The sequence below is a fragment of the Rhinolophus sinicus genome, chromosome 17 (assembly GCF_057876585.1).
Source record: "Rhinolophus sinicus isolate RSI-liver-muscle chromosome 17, RSI-T2T, whole genome shotgun sequence".
Classification (NCBI taxonomy): Eukaryota; Metazoa; Chordata; class Mammalia; order Chiroptera; family Rhinolophidae; genus Rhinolophus; species Rhinolophus sinicus.
Genome location: NC_142517.1, coordinates 95,298,604 through 95,326,418, shown reverse-complemented (window position 1 = coordinate 95,326,418; position 27,815 = coordinate 95,298,604).

Here is a 27,815-nt window from a genome sequence, read left to right as displayed (position 1 = left end):
TGTTATAGTTACTAAGTGTCTCAGATGGATGTTACATGTTTAATTATTATTATTATTATTATTATTTTGCACAACATGCCCTCCTTTGGGGAATCACATATCCCCTATTTTATTGTCCAGAATCAACCTGCTCAGAACATGTGATTCAAGTGGAAGTGATCCAGTGGAAGAAACCCTAGCCCAAACAGACAAATGACAATTCAGGAAGCAGTCAATGGCATGAGCCCTCCCACTGAGCTATCAAAAGGCCATCTCCTTGTCTGACTAGTATTGCTAGGTGTATATTTACCACATGGAGGTAGCCTATATAAAAATGAAGCCAGGTAGAAGCAGATTCAAGAGATGAAGATACAGAATCATATCATCTCTCAAACACTTAAATCTATCCACTCCAGAAACCAATTTATATGCCTTTGTCTTCTCTTTAGGTGAGGCCAAACTTGCTTATTCTGTTTTTCTTCTTTCTTAAAATGGTTTGAATTGCATTTCTGTCTTTCATTTACAATTGCAAGAGTCCTGATTGATATGCATGGACCTCAGAGACTAGAGTCCCTGCACTCAAGGAAGTTTGAGGCCACTAACCATGGAGGAGAAAGACCTGCACAACGTATTATAGTGCTTTATACAAAGTAGTGCATAAAATGAATTGAGAGCCCAGAAGAATAATTAATTATTTAGAATAAAGGAGCTGTAGATCTATGGATAAAAGTTCAGACATGAAGAAAAACACTAAATGCATAATTAATAGTTATTGAATTAATAAATAAAACCTGGAAACTCACTTTAAGAGCAAATTACCTGCTTTTCTTTCCAAATCATTGAACTATTTTCACTGACAATAGTTTAGTAGTTACCAGAGGGGAAGGGGAAGGAGGATGGTAGATGAGGGTAAACGGAATAAAATATACAGTGATAGAAGGAGAACTGACTCTAGGTGGTGAACACACAATGTGATATATATAGATGATGTATTACAGAATTGTACACTTGAAACCTATGTAACTTTACTAACCATTGTCACCCCAATAAATTTTAATTAAAAAAATAATAATAAAAATAGGGGGCGGCCAGTAGTTCAGTTGGTTAGAGCATGGTACTCTTAACAACAAGGTTGCTGGTTCAATCCCCACATGGGCCACTGTGAGCTGTGCCCTCCACAACTAGATTGAAACAAGTACTTGACTTGGAGCTGATGGGTCCTGGAAAAACACACTTAAATAAATAAAATTTAAAAAATTTAAAAAAATAATAATAATTTTAAAAATAATAATAAATAATAATAATAAAAACTATTTTCACTGAGATGAAAGAGTATGGGGAAAGCAACTTGCATGATACAAGTGCTATTCACAATTTCAAGTAAGCTTGTTTAGGTCAGTGCCATACGTTCTAAGGAGATGTGCTACCAAGACATCAAAGTCAAGTACATATCTCATCATGAGTTACTGTTTTAGGAGGACTTTATGCCTGACATAAAGTTCTTTTGGGAAAATATAAAGTATAATAATAATTTATTTTTGGACAACTTTGCTGTATTTTAAGTCAAGGAACAGATAGCTTTATAAATTGCACACAACCAGATTACCTCAAGGAACAAACCTCTGGGCATAGAAGCGTCAAAGATAGTCCTCTCAGGTAGGTCACTTTTCCAGTATTTTCAATGTATTTTAAATAACAGTGCTCCTGCAGAAAATATATAGTACTTAGTATGACCAGTGAAGGCAACAGTCATAGCTAAAGGGGAAGACTATCTAAGCTTGTCTATTCTTGTGGATCGAAACCAAACTAATCCTCTTCCTCCTCCCATCCTAAATCTGTTCTTTCTTTTATATTCCCAATCTCAGAAAATGGTACTATGTTGCATCAGGTACTAGAGCTAGAATCCTGAGAGAGAGAGAGAGAGAGAGAGAGAGAGAGAGAGAGAGAGAGAGAACCCTTGTCCTGAGGACTTACAGTTTGCTGGACAGGGTGAGGGAGTTATATATTGATTTGGCAGGAAAACCTCATATCTGTTTTCTAACTGTTGCTTGTCCATTTCGGCACCTCAGCATGAAAGCAGCAGCATCTTCATCACTCACTCCTTTCCATTCCCATTTCTATTGCTTTAACTCTGATGCTATTACCTCTCTTCTTTTTCTAACTGCACTTCTAGAAAGGCTTGTAGGAACAAACATGGATATCTGTGAGCTAGGCTAGAGGGCAAATGATGACAACAAACAAAGAAATAAAACATTTGTCTGGGGGAAAACATAAGGGGAGGGGAAACCATGTTTTCGATTTGGAGATAAACTTAGAGGAGGGGTATAGCGTCTGTAGGATTAAAGATACATGGAAGAAGAAAACAAGCAATGGATATTCCCCGAGGAAGACAAATGTGAGGTGGCCTGTGTAATTCTGAGGCAGGGAGGCATTACCCATGGGGACTTTCATGTGTGCCCTGTGTACCTGCATAATTGAGCCACATTTATTAGAGTGGCTTGGATTAGATGGATCTCCAGGACCTTTGCTTCAATCTCCCCACCTCCACTGAATTTTCCACATCACTGAAAGTCTTTTTCCTCATTTATATGTTCCTATTTCTCTCCTGCTTAAGGTCTTTATGTGACTTTTAATGGCCAAGGTCAGTGTTAAAGCCATGCTAATAACTGTTAACTGTCTTGACAATGTCCAAGACAGTAAGTATACCAAGTACTATCAGTATGTTCAATACACTGTGTGTACAATCACTGTGTCTAGAATAATAGCAGGGTCTAGAGGAGAAACAACTCAATGCAATTGGCAATACACATCCAGTTTCCTTTTACTGGCCCTGCAGGACTATTGTATTAACATACTGCATCTCTTATTTCTACTTTTACGTCCTTATTCAAACCTCTGATTTTCCTTTCTCCTCCTGGGATTCTATATACTCTCTGTTGGACCATTCAAGAAAAGACTGAGAGATGGGTTGGCGAGCAATTTATAAGTCCAACTACCACGTCCTACATGCAGTTCTTCAAGACAGGGAGAATCATATACGCTCAGTAGGACAAGCCACATTGGTACACACAGTAGGTCCAAATGGCCCCACCTACAGGTCTCTTTAGCCACCCTTCCCCATCAGTCAAAAGAGGGTGCTCCCTGCACAGGATGGTGACTTTGGCACGTGTATCTAACAAATCATAAACGTTTGAGTCCCTCCTCTGCTAGAAGTTTCTTAGTATATTTGAATAGATGGTTATGGCTTTTGTTCCCCCTTGGGGACAGCAAAACCTTGGCTTCATGCCAATTGTCTTTCTCCTTAAAGCAGCTAAAGTTGGATTAGAAAGCAAGGGAGGGAGAAAGTGTCTCTATGCCAGTAAGCAAGTACTATTGTCTGAACATTTGTGTGCTCCCAAAATTCATGTTGAAATTCTAATGCCCAATATGAAGTCATTAAGAAGTACGTATTGGGATCAAATATATGGTGATGGAAGGAGAACTGACTCTGGGTGGCGAACACACAATGGGATTTATAGATGATGTAATACAGAATTGTACACCTGAAATCTGTGTAATTTTACTAATTGTCACCCCAATAAATTAAAAAAATAAATTTTAAAAAAAGAAGTACATATTGGAAAGTATTGGGAGGTGGTTAAATGATGAAGCTAGAGCTCTCGTGAATGGGATTTGTGCACCTGAGAATCCACAGAGCTCCCTAGCCCTTTCCACCATGTGAAGATGCATCCAGAAATCTGCAGGGCGGAAGAGGGCCCTCCCTCGACCATGCTAGCACCCTGATCTCAAATTTCCAGCATCCCAACTGTGAAAAATAAATTTCTGTTGTTCATAAGCCTTCCAGTTTGTGGCATTTTCTTACAGTAGACCGAGCTAAGACTGCATGGGATATTTACTTGTGGTTTTGAGTAGAGCTGGGGTTACTTGTGGCTCAGTCAAAAATCTTTCAATACTGTCTGTCCATCCAAAACCTTACAGCAATGGCAAGGCCATCATTATTGCCACCATTATGTCAGCTTTGGGGACCCCTTGACTCAACAGTGACAGCCACACTGCTTTCTGCTGTAGCTGTGCTGTTTGCCCCTTTGGCTGTCTCGAGGTTGACTCATACTTTTTATTAAGGAGTCCACCTTAATTCAGGTTATATGGCGCCACATTGTCATGACAACATCTCTTAAATCGCACCTGGTTTTAACATACAGTCTGAAGAGTTTTCCAAGGTTGCAGGGCTGACCACAAGAACTCAGTTAGGTGTATTTCGGTCATTTCTCATTGTCCAGTGAGTGACCTTCATGAGCATTATAGATCTAACTCTTCCTGGTAGCCTAGAGTACCAGGTAGGCTGTCATTTATGGATGAAGCCCTGTTTACGGTGTTAGGACGTGTCCGTAAGAAGGTCAAAACTCCCTTAGAACACACAGGACCCTGAGACATTATTTCAGATAGTTCAAGGAAGGCCTCACCCAGAGGTGATATTTTAGAAGAATCTGATTAAAGTATGAAAATGAACCATGTAGCTTTTGGGGAGAAAAGTGGTCCAGGAAGGAAAACAGCAAGTTCAAGGATCTTGAGGCAAGAGTTTGAGGGTGTATTAGAAGAAAAAGAAAGATAGTAGTGTGACTGGAATGGTGTGAAGGAAGAGCTGTGTGGTAGAAAATTATTAATTCCAATACAATGTCTAATATCATAACCCTATAATTCATGATTACACTTCAGTATTTATCCATCAAAGTCTCGATACCGTATGTTTTCACATATTTCTTTACACATATCCTCTCATATTTACATGTTTTGCTCTCTCTGTCCTCTCTTTTTTATATGTCTTCTTACCTGTCTTCTAAATTATGTCAACTGGGGATTATGTATTAAGTTTAATATTTAGGGAGCATTTGGCCTCACCTTTGTTAGCAGACAGTTCTAAAAATACTTGCTTCTAATATTGAAACTAGAAGGAAAATGCCCACTTTTTTCTTGTGCATGTGGAAGAAGACATCAGGTGATTCAAGGGTTAACTTCATGTACATGAAATCGGGGTTGGTTATATTGGCCTCTGAGTAAACAAAGAAAAGGAGACAGCTCTGCTCTCTTATTGTAATTGCAAATTTATTTTTTATAGTTTCTACAGTTTCTATTTTCCTTTAAACTGCCTTAATCTGTCTTCCTGCTGTGACCTATTTCCAGTAATGCATATTCAGTATAAAAATAGTAGATCAAATCATATCAGAATTCAAGCTACTCCTTGTCGAGCAGAAATACATACTTTCATATAACACTGAAATCAATTCCCTTCATACTAATTATTTAATTTCCATAATACACTGACAGTATTCTGCCATTAAGTGTTCACATTTAAAACTAGTTTTATAATATTTTAATAGTTCTTCCTTTAAACATACTGAGGAAATGCAGTTACTATTTTATAGATCAAGCAATTGAGCTATTGGAAAGTTAAAATATTGATCTAAGGCCATATAATGAGGTTATGCTTATGCTTATAACCAGAGTGTCATTTGATTTAACTTATGTTTGAGTTCAAATGAAGGGACGGAATGAAAAAATTATCAAACCGACATCTGACTGAACTTATCAACTGCTAGGATTGATCATTCCAGGCTGGTGTTTCTCAAACTGTGGCTCACAAACTGTCTACATTGGAATCTCTACAATCTGATTGAAACTACAGATTCTGCTTCTTACCCTAAATCTACTAAGTAAAGTTTTCCTGGGCTAGGGCTCAGGACTCTGCATTTTTACAAATACACCATGTGACTCCTGTGCGTGCTAAAGTTTGAAAACAATACGTAGTTGTTTGTAGGCAGTGTTGGTGGGCAAAGTCAACTGAAGTGTTTTCTGAATTTCACATTTTGAAGAAGTAACATTATAATAAGACCTGGGGTCTAACATCCAGACAGGGAGAAATCCCCATTGGCGACTAGTCATGGAGGAGTGGGGTGAAACTCGCTAAAGGCTTAATAATTCTAGGTACCTTTTCAGACATTAAGTGCAGCTCTTCAGCTACCTGCAGAAATCTGAATGTGTTCTCCGTTTTGATTTTACATACATAAGAAATCGTCCCCGAGTAGTCAAACTATAGTGTACATATAAGTATGTGGCCAAATAAGAAAACAAATACATGAACGATTCAGTTTATTGTGATTCAATTACTTAATAACACCACAAAATGTAAAAATCAGATGATTTCACCTTACAGAATATCCAACCCAATTTCCCCAGTAATTGACGAATGCCTTTAACATCTTATTGTTACTAAGACTTAACAAGAACAGCAAAAGTAACACGAATGTGTTTCTGGTCTTTGAAGAAAAGTGCCTGTCATACCTCACAGTGCAGCATAATCCATTGTTTTACAGTTCAAAGTATTAGGAACTGTTTTGTTATATTAACCTAAATCTGATTGCTTATGATTTTCACAGCACTCTGATGATACATACAAAATGCTAATTTCTCCATCACCTGTCAGCTGGAGTATTTCTGCCACATGCTCACTCCCACTCAATGTCCCAGACAATACGGACCAAGACACAGGGATTATATTACCAGCCACTGTCCCCACCATAAGGTCTAACATTAGTTTTGGAGCTAGAGCTCTGAGGTCCAGTAAGTCTATGATGACTCCTAGACGTTCTAGGCCACTCATTCAAGTCTTCTTGGCTTGTTATTATTTTTATCTTCACTCAACCTTCTCGTGTCTGTATTGGGATGTCTATTGCCTTGACACCTCTCTCTCTCTCTCTCTCTCTCTCTCTCTCTCTCTCTCTCTCTTTTTCTCTCCCCCTTCCTCCCTCCCTCCCACCCTCTCTTTCTGTTTTTCTTTCTCCTGGTTTACTTCCTTTTTCGATCAAACTGGACCCATACAGGGCACCAGTTCTTTCTCTTGCCAGGATATTCATGACTCCCTACCTGGAATCCATGCAACAATCTTTTTAACTCAGGTAAGCAGTGAACGCCGGTTTAGAATTCTACTACCTCATGCAAAAATTACTCCAATTTCCATTCACCATAAAAATTAATTTGCTTACTCATTTATTCCCTCATTCAATGAATTCTTACTGGCTACCCACTCAGTGTACACCCTGCTTGACGCAGACCTCTATATATTCTCAGATCCTCCTGCCCATTGTTTTTCTTTTCAGCAGATGAGCTAGGCTTCTTTGCAAAGAACATTGATGATAACATGAATTCTGCTAATTCTGTCCATCCCTCCACCTCTTGACATAAATTTAAATACAGTTATTTCTGCTTTTAAAATGGAAGTTTGTTGTAATACAATTGATAATTAAGAAACAATTTAAGCATAACTCAAATTTCATGTTTCCTGATGCATGATTCCATCCACAAGAAACCCTAGGTGAAAACAGAAAGCTGCACCTAGTTGAACCAAGCTGCATAGGAATAAACAAAATGCACCCACAAACACACCTCAAACATCTACAAGCTCAGTGTCCCATGTGTGTTTAAGCCACAGTCATCCATCTGACATTGCTACTTTCTGGCCAATTTTAGCTAACCCTCCTTCTATTGCTTAACAACAACTCATAAACTGCAAGCCTTTTAATATCCACTTCCAGTGGCAAACCAGCCTTTAAGGTAAAGTGTCATATTTATCGCAATATGTATATATTTTTTAATCTTTAAAATCTTTTGTGTGTGTCATTGGTGAAGTTTTTGAGTGTCATCCTCCAAATCCCACTTTCTCTGTAATTCCTGTGGTTTTGATTGTGTAATTTCACATAGCTTTGTAGGATGGTTAATCTTGTATCCAACTTGGCTAGGCTACGGTACTCAGATATTTGGTCAAACACCAGTCGGGATGTTGCTGTGAAAGTGTAATGTAGATGAGATTAAGATTTAAATCAATAGACTTTTAGTAAAGCAGATTATCTTCAATAGTGTGGGTGGGCCTTAACTAATCAGTGGAAGGCCTTAAAGGAAAACAAACTAAGGTTCCTGGAGGAAGGAGGAAAGCTGCCTGCAGACTGTCGATGGACTCAAGCTGTGACATCAACTCTTCTCTGGCTGCCAACCTGCCTTGCAGATTTTGGGCTTGCCAGCCTCTATAATTGTAAGACAGTTCCTTACTCTCTCTCTCTCTCTCTCTCTCTCTCTCTCTCTCTCTCTCTCTACCTCTATCTTTGTCTCTCTCTTCCTGTCCTTCTTCTCCTTCTCTTCCTCCTCCTCTCCTTTCATCTCCTCTCTTGGTACATAAAGAGAGAGAGAGAAATTGACATACAGGCACAGATAGATGTATAACCTATTGGTTCTGTTACTCTGGAGAGCTCTGCTAATAAACACAGCTTGTAATTTTTAGGAACATGTTGTAGAGAATTGACTGCACCTCTGAATTTATTCTTTTTGTTTTCCAGTCATTTCAGATAATAGGGCACTTCTGTGTCAGGCAAATTTGTCTACCTCTGTTCTAATTTCTATCTCTTCCTATTTCCTCTTGGATCTTGCTATTTCACTTTTTCTTATTTTCTTTATATCTTGTCATGTTCTCTTTTCTTGCTAGCTTCTTTTCTTCATCATGTAAACTCAGATGACAAGGGCCAGAAGCTGGAGAAGAATGGAAAACTGGATGGTTTTATTTTAGTTCATAGAAGATAATGTCTCAAACTAGGATCTTAGCAATGAAGATTGAGAAAAATCTTGAAAACTTGCTGAAAGTACGATCAGTAGAATCTGGCAATGGGTAGATGACCCATTCGGGGTGAAGGCAAGAACGAATTTCACTTTTATTTCTTCATCATCATCTGGATAAAGAATAGTGATAGTTTTATAAAAATGGGTGAGAACGTTCATGTTGGACATAATTTTAATTTTTTGCATGATCTTCAAAGTTCTTCGTGGATTTGTCCCCAACTAATTTCATTCCTTATCGCTTCTCCAAACCACTCTTGACATTCCCCTGATGAGTTAAGCTTCTTCATGCCTCCTTCTTCCTGGAGTATTTCTCTGCCCCAACTCTTAGTCTGACTTGTATCCAGATTAATTCCTAGGTACTATTTAGGTCACAAATTATATGTGTCACATACTTGGTGGAACAACTCCTGACTCTGATGTGAATTTATTACACCCAGTATGTTTTCATTGTTAACTGTATAATTCCCCTGAGGAGGGAAACCATGCCTCCTTCATCTTTGTATCTCAAGCAGCTGACACAGTGCTTGGCACATATTAGTTACCCAAGAGAATAATTATTAAACTCAATACATTTTTGACCCAACTAATGTAATTGTGTTCTGCCTTCGTATCTCCACTTGATCTGAATTCCAGAATTACACTCCAGCTTGGCTGCCAGGGACCTGTCAACTTCATTTAAAAAAAACTATTTAGCTCTAGCTCAGGGGTGTCCAAACTGTGGTCCGCGGGCCAACTGCAGCCTGCAATCCATTTTTAATTGACCTGCAGCAAATTCCAAAAATATATTTAGTTTACTCTAATAAACCAGGTGAGGCAATATGTACTTCACCTCGAGTGAGTGGCCCGACCGTTTGTGTATTTTACCGCATATGGCCCTTGGCAAAAAACGTTGAAAAATGTTTGGACAGCCTGCTCTAGCTCCTTAATGATTTTTCCTTCTGAACACTTAAAGAAAAAAAGTATAAACCCAAAGGCCACAGGGTCAAATTTCTTCCAAAACAATATGATATGGAGTTCTGCTTTCTTGATACATTCAACACTTCCAGTCCAACAACTTGTTCAGTGTCCAGAAGGATACCCACTGGGTACAATGTGTAACAGCGGATCCTTGTAATGCCAACGAACTCTTCATGAATTCTTAACATAGTCCATTGGGTTTATACAGAATCGGCTTGTTGGAGGATTACTGTAACATTTAGTTGTATTAATTCCCTTGGGTCTGATTCAAGGGCATATATAACAAAATGAGCTTTCCGTGGGACATAATTAAGAGCCATAATGATCTGAATATATCAAATGCCACATAAGTTACCCTAGTCCTTAAAACTACTTAACTGGATTACTACTTTCCTCAGCCATACTACTTTCCTGTACATAAACAATAAATACTGCTTAGTTACCAATTCCATAAATAAAATAAAATAAAATAAAATAAAATAAAATAAAATAAAATAAAATAAAATAAAATAAAATAAAATAAAATCTTTCATTACTAGCTGAGTGACTTTTCTTAAGGAAGAGGTGGTTATAATGCTGAAAAACAACGACAAAAAAAAAAGAAATTGAATCCTGGCTTTACTACGTACTAGTTGAGTGACCTTGGACAAGTTACTTAAATGCTCTAGGTCTCTTTTTTTCTTGATAAAATGGGGGAAAATATTTACTTTTAGGGTGATGTGAAGGATAAAATGCAAATATATATTGTAAGTACCTACTACAGAGACCAGTATTTATTATATACACAATGGCAGTGTCTTTATAATTTGCTCAAAATATAAGTATATACTACATTTGCTCTGTCAAACTCATTTTGAAAAAGTCAATGTATGTAACCTGATTTATTTTGCAAAGAAAAACATTAATTTTTTATTTTCAGTCATAAAACTAATATATGTACATTAGAAAAAAAATCACAGATTTCAAAAGTGAGTATGAGTAACAAGAGAAAGTCCCTCCATGTCATTCTCAGATTTGCTCTAACTGCTGTCAGATATTTTAATATATTTTTCTACCAAAAAAGGGAATCTCATTATACATGGTTCCATACTGTTTTTCACTTAATTTTTAATGAAAAATTTACCTCATCACTTAGCCATTTTTAATAGCAATTGAATACTTATGTCTGTTTATAAACTAATTCAGAGAAAATGTTTGTCTTTTTTCATAACAAGTACAAGAATCTTAGGAGAATTGAGAAGGCATCCTCTATGAACAAAATATTATGACAATCCCATTGTAAAATGGAGGCTGGCATCCTGGGTGTCAGGCTGGCAACTGGAAATCCTATGGTAGAAGGAATCTCCTCTACCTGAAAAGGGAAGAGAATATGGATGTTCTTGGGAAAAGAAGAGTAGAAAAAACAAGAAGCAAAGAAGAAGGAGCTAGCAGAGCTAAGGGGTGTGTGTGTGTGTGTGTGTGAGAGAGAGAGAGAGAGAGAGAGAGAGAGAGAGAGAGTTGGGAGGAGGACAGGGCACAGAGACCTGCCCTCCAACGTGAAGATGTGACAGAAAAGAAAGAAGAGACATGTCTGATGAGATTTTTCAGTAAGTCATAGGACCTGTGAAGTAAAACTGAAATCACGATTGCTCTACCTATATTATTAATTAGTTATGCAAGCTGGTAAAGGGAATGGTGAGGGGCAGAAAAAAAAGATAGCCATGGGAATGTGGGAGAAAGCTGATATCTGGGTAACAAATGGGATAGTATAATTTATTTACATGATATCTAATAGATGACAAACCAGTCCAAAAAAGATCTGTAAGGAGGATACTTGTAAATATATATCTTTGCATTTACTTCTCCTATTCTTTTCTTAAGTTTGCTTTAATTTAGGTATCTTAGCTAGTTGACACTGTATTACCTAGTATGACAAATTATATTTCTAGCATCCAAGAACTCCCAAAAATGTTCAACCTCTTCTCTCCTCTAAGAACTGTTCTGAATGAAAAGTCCATTCTTAGTTTCCCAAATACATAATGAAATTCTCATCTTTGAGCTTCTTACTCTAACTACATACTTACTAATTTAAATTTTATTAATTTCTATGAAATTCTCTAAACTTAAATGCTACCCTTTCTTAAAAGTTAAGTTAAGGTTTACCGTCTCCATGAGTCCATCATGATTTTTTTCCTCTCAAATTCTTTGTCACTTATTACTTGTTACCCATTGTTTTGGGATGTTTGTTGTTATGTTCTATACATGTTCTTTCTGCAAAGTTGGCCCATAAGTGTCTGATGTTAGGAATCTCATCTTATCTACAAGACTTATCATAGAATTCATTTAGTAAAGATCTTCCATAAATATTTCACTCTGGAATATTTTGAAGAATCTCGTAAATAAACCATATCCTCAAATTGTTAAAACATTATGATTGCCCATAGAGGAAAATTTCTGAATTAAATAGTAGTTTGTATTTTGATCTACACAATTCCTGTTACGAATTCAGGTTCTACAAATAATGATTAAGAGATAGTTAATAGTAACTATATATTGAGTTACTTATATATAGTAACATATATAAGTATATAACTATATACTATGTGTCAGAGACTATTCTTAAATCTTTGTATGATTAGTATATTTAATCCTAAAAACAATCAGTGAGATAGGTATTATCATTTACTGAAATTTATTATTGAGTATACTCAGGACTAAAGTAGTGTAAATAACACACCTAAGAACACACAGCCAGTAAACAATAAAGTTGGGAATTAAATTCAGGACGGTTTGACTCCAGCTTTAAGCCACTACTGCAGATCCAAACTCATGCTTAAATTAACTATACTTCTTAAAGTCCTCGTGTTGATTCACTCTTCAAATAATTTTTTAGATTAATTCACCCTAATAAAACAAGAGGCTGAATTAGCTTTGCTTTGTGAGTTAATTTAACGAAGCCATGGCCTCTAAGATTTAAAATAAACTCTAGGTCAAAAGCAGACAAATTAGCATAACATTCATATTAATACCTCTCAAAGTGTGTAACATAAGAAGTAAATGCTTTGGAATCTATGCAATGCCAGATACATTATTTTCAAAAGGTCTTTGGTTACTCATGGTGATGAATGATTGTGATGAAAATATCAACACATGTCCAAGGTTTTCCCTCAGTGTTGCTCCTATAATGTACAATTATTAAATGAGACAAACAATGGGGTTACGTGCAATAGGCCCAAGTAACATTTTATTTTATTATACATTATGACATTCCTCGTGATATTACCTGCTGATTTTATTTGACCTTGACATTGTTAGAATTGAGAATTACCTAAACAGATAACAACCAGTTCAATAGTTTTCAATAAACTGACCACAGTAACCCCCCGCCCCGCAACCCCAGTATCTGTGGGAGATACATAACCAGACTCCCAGTGGATGCCTGAACCGTGCATAGTACTGAACCCTATATACATTATGTTTTTTTTCCCCTATATACATACATTTTCACTTAAAGGAAGCACTTTAAGGTTTCTCTTTGACATATCCAAATTGCCAGCATCACACTCTTGTGCTTTGGGGATATTATAAGCAAAATAAGGGTCACTTGAACACAAGCACTGTGATACTTCATTACCTCAACGGTCAATCTGATAACCAAAATACCTACAAAGTAACTAAGGGGCAGCAGGTAACATATACAGCATGGATACGCTAGGCAAAGGGACGATTCACGTCCCAGGTGAGACAGAGCGGGGTGGTAAGAGATTTCATCACACTACACAAAACGGCATGCAATTTAAAACTCATCAATTGTTTCTTTATGAAATTTTCCGTATAATATTTTCAGACCACAGTTGACCACAGTTAACTGAAACAGCAAAAAGTGAAACCTCGGATAAGGGGGCACTACTGTACATAATTATAATATAAATGTATATTCTCAAGAGGGACAATTTTTTTAAGGACAGACATTTACTTTTAATCCATATGACTGATGAATTAGATCTAGGAGGCCCTCAGTATACTGCCTACGAGATGTGTAGTACTTGTGATCTCCACAGTTACTAAAACTATACTTAATTATTTATTGCACAAACCCCTCAATATAAAAATAATAAGTACAGAAAAATCCAGTTCATTTAAACATATGATGAAGAAAAAACCGTAGATATAATTTTTTGGACTATGGTGCAATTGGCCTGAACATTACACCTAAGTGGGTTGAACTTGAAGTGCTCAAGAGGAAAAGTTGAATTATCTGCCCTTGTGGTTAGAAAAGTTGAACATATGTTATCGTTTACATAAATAAATATTATTTCTAAGTAATATCTAACAACATTCATTTCCAAGGGAGATTAGACAAGAGCTAGAAAGTAATAGAATCAGTATTTGCAACATGACTTCATGGTCTCCATCTGTGAATGCTCTGATGCTGCCTCTCCTGAATAAATTGTCAGTTACTCTTGCAGTCCAAGGCCATTCTATATGCTCAAAATTTTCAGCCCTCTATTGATCAGAGTCAGTATTCTGTATTTCTGGACTATAATTATATGTTCAAGCTCCTGTTTTTGCAACAACAAATATTCTGAGGTAGTGGATTGCGAGAAAAGGCAAACCATCTCTAAATGGGATTCTGACCACACCCTCGGTCAGATAGAAGAATGGTCAGAGACTCCTGGAAACTCCATGTTGATCTTGGAGTAACTAGTTAGAACGTGAGGCATGGTTGGAAAAGCTACCGAGTGATCGGGCTGCAATTGCTGACTCTGCCACTTCCTAACTGTGTGATCTCAAAGAACTTAATTTTTCTCCCTGGGCCTCAGTTATATGTAAAACATATAATACAGTATCTGTCACAAATAATAAATGATAGCTTCTGTTTCTTAAAGTGTCTCCGTGCTAACAAGGTGGGTCTATGATCAAAATAAGACTAACATCGAGTCCTTATCATATTCACTTGTCTAATAATTTGAGGATGGGTTGATAAATATATTTCTCATTTCTTTATAAAAAGAAAAGGATAACAATTGTGATTCTATGATAATATTTTTTTTAACAAAGGGATTTACAAAAAGGATACTTGTTTCCTTAAGCATAAGGCAAACTATTACTGATACAAAAATGAAATGTGCAAGTTTAGAGAATCATTACTAAGAGCATTTCTCTGGCATTTTGAATCCATATTAAAATGTACTTTCTATCTCTAAACAGAAAGCAGTTTTTTAGCCAGGTTTTCTCAATGTATGTATCTACAAAATACTACTGAAATAGAAACAGTTTCTTTCTTGTGGAAGGAAATGTTAAATATAGTTACTAAGATGAGCGCTGGATCAATACATCAATATAGTTCAGGCTTCCTGATTTCCAGAAAGATGTGAAGCCTGAAGCAAACTAATACATAATTGAAGTTATAAAAAGAATCCATCATTACTTAGGGGCATTTTCCTTAGGAAAATATTTGTTCCCTCTCCCACAAATCATGCCTGCTTTGTAGTTCTGAAAAGTAGTTTGTGCCAGAGTATCCTGATGATCAATTTATCTCTAACGACCCTTTCTCACCTTCTATTCCTATTAGTAAGAGTGATGGTTATTTATTTATTTTTTTCCGGGTGAAATCTGAACATGCTCTGGATTGCACCAATGTCAAATTTCTGGCTGTGATATTATTGTACTATAGTTATTCAAGACACCACTGGGGGAAACTAGGAGGAGACTGCATGCAACCTCTCTGTTGGCTTTTTGTTTTTGTTTTTGTTTTGCTCCCACAGTTAAAGTGTTCCACTGAAAATTTTGGGGAATGGATCAAACTCAGTCTCATAGCACTCAACTTTTTTTTCACCCATCTCCCCACCCCTACCCCTTTGGCAACCATCAGAGTTTTCTCTGTTTCTATGTGTCTGTTTCTGTTTTATTTTGTTTGTTTGTTCATTTGTTTTGTTCTTTTAGATTCCCCATATAAGTGAAATCATATGGTATTTATCTTTCTCTATCTGACTTATTTCACTTAGTTTAATACCCTTTTGATTTATCCATGTTGTCACAAATACAAGATTCCATTCCTTTATATTGCTGAGTGATATCCGTGTGTGTGTGTGTGCGCGCGTGTGTGTGTGTTTGTGTATTTTTCTTTATCAATTCTTACATCAGTAGACACCTAGGTTGTTTCCACTGTGATGGTTAATTTGAAGTGTCGTGATTAGGCCAGATATTTGGTACAACATTTCTCTGGGTGTGCCTGTGAGAGTGTCTTGAGATTACCCTCTAATTTAGTAACCTGAGAATAGTAGACTGCCCCCTTTTGCAATGCAGGTGGTCCTCATCCAATTACCTGAAGCCCAGAGTAGAACAAAAAAGCTGACCCTCCTGCAATAGAGGGAAGTGCTCCTGCCTGACTACATGAGCTGAGACATCAGTCTTTTCCTACCTTCAAACTTGAACTGAAGCATGGGCTCTTCTTGGATCTCGAGCCGGTCAGTTTTCAGAGAATATTATTGGCTCTCCTGGTTCTCAAGACTTTGGACCTGAACTAAAACTACACTATCAGCTCCCTTGGGTTCCATCTTGTCCACCACAGATATTGGAATTTGTCAGCTTCCATAATCATATGAACAAATGCCTTATATTTTATCATATATATATGATAAATATATATATGATATATATATTTTTTTCTTATATCATAATTTAAGGAAATAATACAACAATATAATCCTCATAATATATATTAATATTTATGTAATATATTATATATATTCACCTTAGTTCCTCTTAGAATATATATATTCCTCTTTTCTCTGCCTTTGGTGCCATTCAGGCCCTCAATAGACTGGATGACGCCCACCTACACTGAGGAGGGCAATTTACTAAGTCCACTGATTCAAATGCTAATCTCATCTGAAAACACCCTCACAAACACACCCAGAAATAATGTTTAATCTGGGCACCCTATGGCCAGTCATGTAATATTAACCACCACGGGGACTTAAGTAATTTACTCCATAGTGTCGTCTCTCTTTCTTGTTTTTATTCATTCATTGCCTTGCTTTATTGTATAGTAAGTGACTTTACCAGGCTCCACACTCAAAATAAGTAGAGAGATATCTCTTTGACACTGTTTCCATAAGGACAGGTTGATTGTTATGGGAAAAGGAAGAGAGTCAAGACTTTGCTCCTGAATTCACTTTAGCACCTGCCAATTGTGAAAACGTCTGTAATAATCTGGGGGGAAATGCATGCACCTCATAGTCAATGATCTGCCAGTGGCAGCAGTTTCTCCTAGCAGTTTCCTTATCAGTAGACATGGACAAGTGGAAGAGGAAAACTAGAGAAGAGGATCTAAGGTGAATTTGTCTTTAAACCATAAAAATTTATATTACTATTTTTTTCTTCTATCATCTTGCTTTTGCTTCTTTATTCTTGGCTCTTTGTCTTATTTTAGTACCTGATACAAAATGTATGTGTTACATCTAAAATGGTAAGAGCATGATTCTAGGTTATAAAGAATGACTCTGAGCTGCATAGTGGAATGGTTGAATAAAAGGAATTTCTAGTTGTATGTGTATATATTTGAAGGGTGATTCTACTTTTTCACAGGCAAACTTCTTAACCTCTCTATACCTAGGTTTCTAAACTTAAGATTGGAATAAAAATAATTCTAACCTCAGGATCGTGGCAAGGACTATATTTAATGATATAAAAAAGGGAGGTGGACAGCTATAGACCAATCAGGGTTCAGAAGTTGGGGTGAAGGGATAGGGAATTTATCTAACTTCAAATTGCCTTTCCTGCCTTTGAAATGTGATGTCCTAGACTCTGATGTCTGCCTTATACCAAGACATAAATGTGGTGTCAGATAAACACTATAACTAAATGACATGGATTTAGTTACTTTCTGGATAAGACTGAAAGTAAAATTAAAGAACAAAATTAATTTAATCCTTGAATACACAGTTAAACAATTTTTTAATCTTTATTAAATACGCTATCCTAAGACAGTCTTATAGGTAAGTTAGCATTCATAAACAAAACCACACTTAAAAAATATTTTGATTAAGGGTAATAATAATAAAAGACATCTTCATCTAGTTCAACAATATACAGGAGGCCTAAAATCTAGTACCAAAAAGAAACAACTTTGAATAGCTCTTATGTCATCTCTACCTATATTATAGAAAACCCTGAGATGGGAGGATTCAGTGGAAATCTAAGGAGAAGCTGAGCAGGGGAAGGAAAGAGAAGATGTTTACTCCATATCAAACCAGACTCACAGAATGTAATGGAGAATAAACGTTTCACTTGTCATCTGATTAATAGTTGACAACACCACATTGGGATTCATCAGCTCTGGGCTGTGAATAGGGCTGTGTGGTGTTGGGGGATAATGGGGGGAAACTCCCCTCAGAAGAAAGTTTTTGTTCACCAAGCAGATGACACCAAGTTTTCTAGATGTTGTATTACAATTACAGAAGCAGTTTTCAGATGACATGGTCTGTGCTACTACACTTGAGTGGGATGGGAGAAACCTAGAGGAACGTCCTATAGAGAAGCTGCAGAACAGAGTAAAAGGAAAGCATGGGACATATGGCCGATGAGGTCGCCGAATGAAGACCAGACAAGAGAGACACATGCAAAGACCAAATTATGTATTTTAAAGGTTTGTGTAATTAACTTTTTCAGGCACAATTATTATGTGTCACCAAAATAATCTAATACAGTAATTCTTATTCCTTTTTTATTTAGGTTGGGACAAAAGTAATTGTGGTTTAAGAGGTTGAAAATAATTGCAAAAACCACAATTACTTGTGCACCAACCTCATATTTATGCTATACATTATGCTATTCATACCGATACTGTTTAATCACAAGAGGCAGAAAACCAGAAGCATGGATACGAATGCCATTCTGTGCAAACTGAACCTGCAGTGAAAACATGTCTACCACTGGATTTTTCAGGTGTACTTCACTACAAAAGAAATTAATTAGCTAATAAGAGCAAGGCTTACATGATTGAAGATACTGGTGACCTTTTAAATCCTGACAATTTGCTCTTTTCTGGGATTTCCAATGGCATTATCACTACTAGTAACCTATTAGAGTCATGTTTTATACTTTGTTCCTGGACTCTGTATCTGACATATTTCTCTTTAATTTCGAACTGAGAGAAAGCTCGTAAAGAATGTCGTCAGAAAGGCAGCTCTCCTTCGAGACTTGATATTAGAAGAAAAGGTCTGTTTTGGGGTCAGCCACTCAGATGGAATTACTCTCCAAGGGCAGCACTGTTTCTCTGAAGGGAAGTACATCTTCCCCTGTTGCCCTTCAGAGGACTAATGAGATACGCAGGTCTGCACCACCAGCCACCTCCAGGACTCGCCACCTAGTTTATCAAGGAGATGTTGACTCTGGGAGCAACTACAGAAAGGAAGTTACTCTGATTTAGATGGTGCAGGAACCTGGGCGAGGGCTTCTCCCTCCTGTCTCATTTGATCCTTTCTCAGGCTTTACCTCTGCTTCTAGGGGTCCGTTCATCTTTTCCGCCCCCTGCATGCTATGCTTTAAGTGCTTCCAGTTTTCACTGGAACTTGTCTTTGAACCAAAAAGATTTACTTCTCTCTGGGCTCTATTCTGTCCCCCATTTCTGCTTATACTCTTTCTGGTTCTTACAGCATTTCTCTTGATAATATGTGCACTGCGTCCATTTCCATCTATCATCATCTCTCGCCCATAAACCTCTTGATCAGGAAATGTGTAGTATAGAAGAAAGGGCAGGGATTTGGCAGACAGGGATCTGGCTGTGTGACCTTTGGCACATCAATTAACTGCTTTAAACAATGGGTTTCTTCTCTCTAAAATGAGGGTGCTGGATTCATAATCTCAGTGACCATCCCAGCTCTGATTTTCCCTGACTCCATGTGTTCACATAGCATTCAGTCTACCTAATGCAAGCTCACTGCATGTGCATGAGTTTTCTACTGCTGCTAACAAATTACCACAACACAGTAGCTTAAAACAAGACAAATGTATTATCTTATTGTTTTATAGAGCAGAAGTTTGACATCTTTTCACTGGGCTAAAATCAGGATGTGGACAGGGCTACTCTTCTTTCTGGAGACTCCAGAGAGAATCGTTTCCTTGCACTTTCTAGCTTTTGAGGGAACATGAACCTTTGGTTCATGTCCCCTTCCTCCATCTTCAAAGTCAGAAACAGCAGGGCAAACACTTTTCTTTTCATCTCTCCAAACAACTATAGCCAAAACAGGTTCTCTACTTTTAAGAACTCATGTGATCAGATTGGGCACATCTGATTAATTCAAGATAACCTCTTGATCTCTATGTCTGTAATCAAATCCCATCTGCAATACCCCTTTTGCCAGGTAAGGTAACATTTTCATAGGCATGGACAACTCAGGGGGTCAATTATTCTGTCTCCTACAGCACCTTACTGACTAACACAAGTACCAAATCAAGCCAAAGTAATCAGGTACCTCTGCCCCTTTTCCTAATTTTCTTGCTTCCAATGGCCTCCTGCAATGACCCAATTCAACCTCAAACTATAATTGTCCAGGATATATACTTCTGAAGCCATCCCCCACTGTCTTATAGATTAGATCTAAGAACCCCCATTCCTGCCTGGAACTGTTCTGAATCTCTACTGTCCCTGCTCAGACTTGCAGTTTGTCACTAAATGTATTCCAAGGATTGCCCCCTTCTATCCTACATTGTCAACAACCAACTTCAGTGTTTTATTATTGGTCTTCTCTCCTTTGATCTTTGGTCACTCTAAGTAATTGTTGCTTTCTGATGATATACTCTATGTCCCTACTGGGGACAAATTTGGACACTCAAATTTTGGCTTCCCGCTGTGGTTTCTAAACCCTTGGATAAAAAAGGCAATTCCTGTATATAACCCTCTAAAGTTTCTATCTTGAGATTCCTGAGGGAGACGTCATCAAAATGGCGGCGTGAGGTGAGCCTCTATAAATCTCCCCTGCAATTTACAACTAATCGAACAACTATAACTCCACAAAGGATTCCCTGCACAACAGACAGGAAAGATGAAGAGGCCCACTACTGAATTCACCTAAAGGTGGGCGAATCGCGTGAGCAGCGGAAGAGGGAGGGAGAAGTGCGGAGACAGAGCCCCATGGGCGCAGGATACAAACCTAGCTCAGTGCTCTGAGCTCACTGCATCCTGGAACTACTGCAGCTGTGGAAGAGGGAAGAACTCAGACTGCTAGGGCTCCGTTTATGGCCCACAGGGCTGAGGGGACAGCATATACCATGGCTGAACTCAACGCTCACAGCAGAGACCTCGGAGAAAAGACTGAGGGAAGAAGGCTGAAAATGGTGGTTTAAGCCCTCACTGCCACAGAGAACGGAAGCCTTAGGCACTGAGACTAGCCGCCACCTCCCTACCCTCCCAGAACTCGCCTGCCCCCACCTGCCCAGTGCTGGAAGCGGAAACATTAGCTGTGTCAGACCAAAAGAACAGAATATTTGCTGTTCTGAAAACTGTGGTTCTCAGACACAGATTAGCAGCCCAACTAGTTCCAGCAAAGGGGAGGAAGCTGTGGAAGCAGGACCGGCTGTGGTAGTGGTCTCCGCCATTGCTCTAGGCCACCTCTCACAACTCAGCCTGCACCTGTCCCCACCTATCTGGGCGGATCCCTGCAGGAGTAAACAGAACTGCTGAAACATATGGGCTCTGAGTCTGGTGCAAGAAGAGCTTTGGAACTTCAAAAGCTCTCCGCATACCCACACAGACACTGCGCCCTGTGACCCAGGTGAACTATGAACACAGGAGAAGCCCGTCTCCCAGGGAATCCCCCCAGTGTGTGAGAAGCTGGAATAGTGCAGAGAAAACATAGCAGTACCGTGTGAGAGACCAAGGCAACAAGACAGCTCAGAAAGAAAGTGAAAAGTCTCCAGAAAAGGAACTTAAAGATACGGAAATATGTGACTTAAATGACAGAGAATTCAAGATTGCTGTTCTGAAAAAACTCAACGAGATGCAAGAAAACACAGAAAGGCAGTTTAATGAAGTCAGAAACACAATCAAAGAAAAACATGAGCATTTTACGAAAGAGATTGAAGTTTTAAAAAAGAACCAAATAGAATTTCTGGCGATTAAGAACTCAATAGAAGAAATTAAGAATGAAATAGCCAGCTTAGGAAATAGAGTTGACCAGATGGAGGAAAGAATCCATGACATCGAAGATAGAAACCTGGAAATGACATGGATGCAAGAAGAAAGAGACTTGAGACTTAAAAGAAATGAAAGAACTCTACAAGAACTTTCTGACTCCATCAGAAAGAGCAATATAAGAATAATGGGCATACCAGAAGGAGAAGAAAGAGAGAAGGGAACAGAGAATATATTCAAATAATTGTCGATGAGAGCTTCCCAAACTTGTGGACAGAACTGGATCCTTGAATCCAAGAAGCAAATAGAACAACTAATTACCTCAATCCCAACAGTCCTTCTCCAAGGCACATTGTATTGAAACTGTCTAAAATCAACGACAAAGAAAGAATCCTCAAGGCAGCCAGGGAAAAGAAGACGGTAACCTACAGATTTTTCAGCAGAAACTCTACAAGCCAGAAGGGAATGGAGCCAAATATTCAAACTATTGAAAGAGAGAAATTATGAGCCAAGAATAATATATCCAGCAAAGATATCCTTTAGATATGAAGGAGGAATAAAGACCTTTCCAGACGTACAGAAGCTGAGGGAATTTTCTAATACACGACCTGCACTACAAGAAATACTAAAGGAGTCTATTCGACTACCATAGACAGGGACAATTTGTGGCAACCAAAACATAAAAAGGGGGAGAGTAAAGGCCTGAACCGGAATATGGGAATGGAGAAAGTAAGTGTGCTGAAGAAAATGGAATACTCTAACTATCAAGCTTTCTTTTACATAAAATTAAGGGTAACCACTCAAAAAAATTCCAGAACTGAAATATATACTGTAATAAAAGAAAAAACAGAGGGAAACATCATAGAATACCACCACACAAAAATAATAGACAACAACAAAAAGGCAAAGAAACAATGGAGACACAGCCTTACCAGAAAACTAAACATAGAATGACAGGAAATCCTCACATATCAATAATCACCCTAAAAGTAAATGGACTGAACTCACCAATAAAAAGGCACACAGTAGCAGATTGGATCAAAAAACTAAACCCAACCATATGCTGTCTCCAAGAGACACATCTCAGCTACAAGGACAAGCATAGACTCAAAGTGAAAGTGTGGAAATTGACACTCCAAGCAAATGGCACCCAGAGAAAATCAGGTGTAGCCATACTGATATCAGATGAAACAGACTTCAGGGTGAAAAAGGTAACAAGAGACAAAGATAGACATTTCATAATGGTAAAGGGGACTATACAACAAGAAGACATAACAGTTATCAATATGTATGTCCCCAATCAGGGAGCACCGAAATATACCAAGCAACTACTAACAGAACTAAAGGGAGAAATTGACCAAAACACAATTATACTAGGGGACTTAAATACATCATTGACAGCTATGGATAGATCATCCAAACAGAAAATAAATAACAAAATAGCAGCCCTAAATGACACATTAGATGAAATGGACATAATTGACATTTATAGAGCATTTCTTCCTAAAACATCAGACTATACATTTTTTTCTAGTGTACATGGAACATTCTCAAGGATAGACCATATATTGGGACATAAAATCAGCCTCAGCAAATTTAAGAAGACTGAAATCATACCAAGCATATTCTTTGATCACAAGGCTTTGAAATTGGATATCAACTGTAAAAAGAAAGCGGGAAAAAACACAAATACATGGAGAATAAACAGCATACTTTTAAAGAATGACTAGGTCAAAGAAGAAATTAGAGGAGATACGAAAAGATACATAGAAACAGATGACAATGAAAATACATCCTACCAAAATTTTTAGGATGCAGCAAAAGCAGTTTTAAGAGGGAAATTTATATCGTTACAGGCCTATCTCAAGAAACAAGAAAAATTCCAAATAAATAACCTCATGTTACACCTCAAAGAACTCGAAAAAGAACAAATGAAACCCAAGGTCAGCAGAAGAAAGGAAATAACAAAGATCAGAGCAGAACTAAATAAAATAGAGAACAAAAAAACAATAGAAAAGATTAATGTGACAAAGAGCTGGTTCTTTGAAAAGATTAACAAAATTGATAAACCCTTGGCTAGACTCACTAAGACAAAAAGAGAGAAGTCACTAATTAACAAAATCAGAAACGTAAAAGGGGAAGTTATCACGGACACCACAGAAATACAAAGGATCATCCAAGAATACTATGAAGGACTATATGCCACCAAATTCAATAACCTAGAAGAAATGGACAAGTTCTTAGAAACATATAGCCTTCCTAGGCTGAACCATGAAGAACTGGAAAATCTAAACAGACCGATCACCAGTAACGAAATTGAATCAGTCATCCAAAACCTTCCAAAAGCAAAAGTCCGGGACCAGATGGCGTCACTAGTGAATTCTACCAAAACTTCAAAGAGGATCTAATACCAATCCTGCTCAAACTCTTCCAAAAAATTGAAGAAGTAACAGTACTCCCTAACTCATTTTATGAGGCCAAAATTACCAAAACCTGGTAAGGACAGCACAAAAAAAGAAAACTACAGACCAATATCTCTGATGAATACAGATGCAAAAATCCTAAACAAAATTCTAGCAAATCGAATACAACAATGCATTAAAAAGATTATTCATCACGACCAAGTGGGGTTCATCCCCGGGGCACAAGGATGGTTCAACATCCGCAAATCCATCAATGTGATACATCACATAAACAAAATAAAGGACAAAAATCATATGATTACATCAATTGATGCAGAAAAAGCATTTGACAAGATACAACATCCATTTATGATTAAAACACTTAATAACATAGGTGTAGAAGGAAAATACCTTAACATAATAAAGGCCATATATGACAAGCCCTCTGCTAATCTCATAATTAATGGAGAAAAACTGAAGCCCTTTGCTCTACGTTCAGGAACACGACAGGGATGTCCCCTATCACCTCTGCTTTTCAACATAGTGTTGGAAGTCCTTGCCAGAGCAGTCAGGCAAGAGAAAGAAATAAAAGGCATCCAAATTGGGAATGAAGAAGTTAAATTGTCACTCTTTGCAGATGACATGATATTATATATAGAAAACCCTAGAGACTCCACCAGAAAGCTGTTAGAAACAATCAACGAATACAGTAAAGCTGCTGGCTACAAAATCAACGTACAAAAGTCCATTGCATTCCTATGTACTAACAATGAAATCTCAGAAAAAGAAATACAAAAAACAATTCCTTTTCCAATTGCAGCAAAAAGAATAAAATACCTAGGAATAAACTTAACCAAGGACGTGAAAGACCTATAAGCTGAAAACTAGAAGACATTTTTAAAAGAAATTTAAGAAGACAAAAATAAATGGAAAGATATTCTGTGCTCATGGATTGGAAGAATCAGCATAGTTAAAACGGCCACATTACCCAAAGCAATATACAGATTTAATGCAATCCCCATCAAAATCCCAGTGGCGTTTTTAAAAGAAATAGAACAAAAAATCATCAGATTTGTATGGAACTATAAAAGACCCTTAATAGTCAAAGCAATCCTAAGAAAAAAGCACAATGATGGAGGTATCACACTTTGACTTTAGCTTGTACTGCAGGACAACAATAATCAAAACAGCATGGTATTGGAGGAAAAACAGACACACAGACCAATGGAATAGAATTGATAACACAGAAATAAGCCCACATAAATATGGACGATAATTTCTGACAAAGAAGCTAAAAACATATATTGGAGAAAAGACAGCTTCTTCAATAAATGATGCCAGGAGAATTGGAAAGCCACGTGCAAAAGAATGAAACTGGACTGCTATCTGTCACCATGTACCAAAATTAATTCAAAATGGATCAAAGACTTAAGCATAAGACCTGACACAATAAACTGCATAGAAGAAAACATAGGTACTAAACTTATGGACCTTGGGTTCAAAGAGCATTTTATGAATTTGACTCCAAAGTCAAGGGAAGTAAAAGCTAAAATAAACGAATGGGGCTATATGAAACTTAAAAGCTTCTGCACAGCAAAAGAAACCATCGATAAAAGAAAGAGGCAACCAACTGAATGGGAGAAGATTTTTGCAAACAATGCCTCCAATAAGGGGCTAATATCCAAAATATACAAGGAACTCATGAAACTCAACAACAAAAAAACAAACAACCCAATTGAAAAATGGGCAGAGGACTTGAAGAGACATTTCACCAAAGAGGACATACAAATGGCAAATAGACATATGAAAAAATGCTCAACATCACTAATCATCAGAGAAATGCAAATCAAAACCACAATGAGATATCACCTCACCCCAGTCAGAATGGCTATCATCAACAAGACAAATAGTAACAAGTGTTGGAGAGGCTGTGGAGAAAAAGGAACCCTCATACACTGTTGGTGGGAATGCAGACTGGTTCAGCCGCTATGGAAGGCAGTGTGGATGTTCCTCAAAAAATTATGAATTGAATTACCATATGACCCAGCAATCCCTCTCCTGGGTATCTACCCAAAAAATCTGAAAACATTTATACATAAAGATATGTGTGCTCCAATGTTCATTGCAGCTTTGTTTACAGTGGCCAAAATATGGAAACAACCAAAATGTCCTTCGATAGATGAATGGATAAAGAAGTTGTGGTATACATACACAATGGAATACTATTCGGCGGTAAGAAAAGATGATATAGGAACATTTGTGACAACATGGATGGATCTTGAGAGAGTAATGCTAAGCGAAATAAGTCAGACAGAAAAAGCAGAGAACCATGTGATTTCACTGATATGTGGTATATAAACCAAAAACAACAAAAGAACAAGACAAACAAATGAGAAACAAAAACTCATAGACACAGACAATAGTTTAGTGGTTACCAGAGGGTAAGGGGGGTGGGGGTGGAAGATGAGGGTAAGGGGGATCAAATATATGGTGATGGAAGGAGAACTGACTCTGGGTGGTGAACACACAATGGGATTTATAGATGATGTGATACAGAATTGTACACCTGAAATCTATGTAATTTTACTAACAATTGTCACCCCAATTAAAAAAAAAAAAATACTTCAGTAAATAGAAAAATAAAGAGAGAGGGACAGATTCCTGAATCAGCCATGCTGATCAGTCACCTCTTTAATCCCTTCCAGTAATCACTATCAGTCTACAGACCCAACTTCACGGGTGATCAACCAACACAGTCACATAAGGCCCTGAACTCACGAGGGGACCCCATGCTAGGAGTATAATGCTGTATGTATGGTCACCACCTTGAAATTGTTAATAACTCTGTCTTGGGCTTTGTGTTTTGTTAGTGAAATCCGATGGAACAAATTGAAGCAAGCACTGGTGGTTTAGCGCCTTGGTTTGCTGTTGTCTTGATTCCTGCTGTTTCTCTGCCTCCCTGGGATGGGTTTTCTGCCACCTGCTCCCCCATCCCTGTCCAGTGACTTGGTAATACCATCTTTCTCCCTTGGCAGAGCCTGCATGTGGGCACAGAGAGTCAAAGTCAGGGCCCAGTTTCAGGGTGGAGCCCTGGATGCCTGTGGGTCTGTGTAGTTGCGCAGTCACTAATCTTGCCCAAGGAAACATAACATTAATTAGGGGGAAAAAAAACAACAACAACACCATGACAGAGAAAGAGACTGCCAAAGAAAGGAAAAAAGCTTCTTTTAAATTTTTTTTTTTTTCTGTTGGACATGGTTACCCTGCATTTTCATTTTGTACTGGACCCCACAGATTATGTAGTTGGACCTGATAGCTTAAAGATTTCTCAACTCCAGCACTTGACATTTTGGGCCAGATAATTATTTGCTGTGAGTCGCTGTCCTCTGAGTTGTAGGGTGTTTTGAAGCATCCCTAGCCTATACCCACTAGATGCCAATAGCACCCCCTCTCAGTGGTGACAACCCAAAATGTCTCCAGGCATCTCCATATGCTCCCTGGGAATGGTGGTAAAACCACCCCAGTTGAAAAATCACTGCTTTGGTTTCTGGAAACTTAATCCTTTTTCTGGAGCTTCCTGTTTAATAAAGGTGCTAATATCTCTATCCTAAACTTTAATTCAAACTACTCTTATTGGCTAATATTGAGTCAGATCACAGTTTTGAGAATCCACCCTGGATCTGAATCTTAGTTTTGAC